Genomic DNA, 1,857 nt, shown 5'->3' with positions numbered 1-1,857 from the left:
TGCTACACACACGGCCTCAAACGTGGGTGGCGCTATCACCGCTTTGTCAACACAATTCTGAATGAATGACCAGTGATTGACAGCCGGCTGAGCCATTTGATTGGCTACTCCCGCACGGTCCGCGCGCCGGTCACTCGGCGGTCACTGTGACCTGATGACGTCACAACCAATGTTGATATTAAATTATGCATATCGGGCACACCTTTATTTTCCGTTCTCAAAATACATTTCCTCTCGAGCCGTTGTTGGGTAATTGTTGTTTTTTTAGATTCCGCGTTCGTAAAAGAAGAAATGGAGTCAGCACGTCACCGCGGTTCATGTTTGATCAATGAATTTGTTTTCTAGACTCTTGTTTATCAGTTAAACTTTGCACGGATCAGTGCCTCAGAAATATCAAAGCTTTTTAAGCTTTTTATTTAGAGCTTAATCATTGTATTTTTGTTAGGCGTTTTGTATACCATAAAACACTCTCATTTTAAACCTTTTGATAAACACTTTTTTCGCATTTTCTATTATATTTTTTTACAAAGTCTTCATTTTATGAGGCGCCCTTTAATGACTTTATTGCAAAACAAATGAACATAAGACGAAATAAATAAATATAGGACGAAACAAATAAATATAGCATGAAACAAATAAATATAGGACAAAACAAATAACTATAGGACGAAACAAATAAATATAGGACGAAACAAATAAATATAGCATGAAATAAATAAATATAGGCAAAAACAAATACATATAGGACGAAACAAACAAATATAGGACGAAACAAAATAACAAATATAGGATGAGAAAAAAGTATATATGACAAATAGTTGCAATATATTATATATATAAACGAAGCTAGTTTCGTCCTAATTCGTCCTACATTTATGTGTTAGTCCTACATATATTTGTTTCGCAATAAAGTCATAAGGGCGCCTTATATTTTCTTGTTCATTTAAAAAGTACAACTCATTTAACATTATTGAAAAAAAAGAGAGATCAGTTAAGTTTTTCATTAACTTAAGTATACTTAATTATTACATCAAACATATACATGTATTTAAATACACTATCTGCGTAATTCAATTAGATAAATATAAATTATATAAAAATATATAAATACTCAAGAAAACGCATTCATTTTCCGTTTTGCCGCAGCTTGTTTCAATGCCACCGTTTTTCTGCTTTTCAGAATCGTATTGTATTGATGGTTTAACTGGCATGTTCCCCTATTACATGTGTATGACCACGAATGCTTTTGCAACAACAAAATGTTTTAATCCTTATTTTACTGTTGCTCACGACACCTTCGTTGCACTGAACTATTTATCTTTCACACTGGCCATGCACCTTCCCCACACAAAAAAATATGATCGATCGATTCATTAGGTATCGATTGGATTAGGCCGAGGCGCGGCCCGGGCGCCCGTGATAGCGAATCTGGGTATATCGATCAGCAATCGAGGTGCTATTGTGAAACTAATCCGATATAGAGTGAATGACTCTGCATTGGTGAGAATCAAGAAGAACCTTGTAAACTTATTAAATAATACAAATGTAAAGCACAATCATTTAGGAACTAGAAAGCACTCAGAGAGCGCAAACCTCCGCCAAGGCTAAACAATTCCCCGCCATATTGTGGTGTGTTTTTTTTTAACCCTGCATCCAGACCCAGATCCGGATCACTTCCAAAATCAAATCGATTTGTACTTGTACCAAGGACCACCCCTAAAAACATTTCATGCAAATCTGATAACTTTGTGAGTTATCTTCATTCTTGTTAAACAGACAAATCAACCAACTAACCAACCAACCAGCCAACAAACAAACTAACCAAATCCGATGACAAACATAACCTCCTTAGCGGAG

Source organism: Patiria miniata, unplaced genomic scaffold (genome assembly GCF_015706575.1).
Source record: "Patiria miniata isolate m_02_andy unplaced genomic scaffold, ASM1570657v1 HiC_scaffold_2, whole genome shotgun sequence".
Classification (NCBI taxonomy): domain Eukaryota; kingdom Metazoa; phylum Echinodermata; class Asteroidea; order Valvatida; family Asterinidae; genus Patiria; species Patiria miniata.
Note: the sequence above shows the minus strand (reverse complement) of the source record.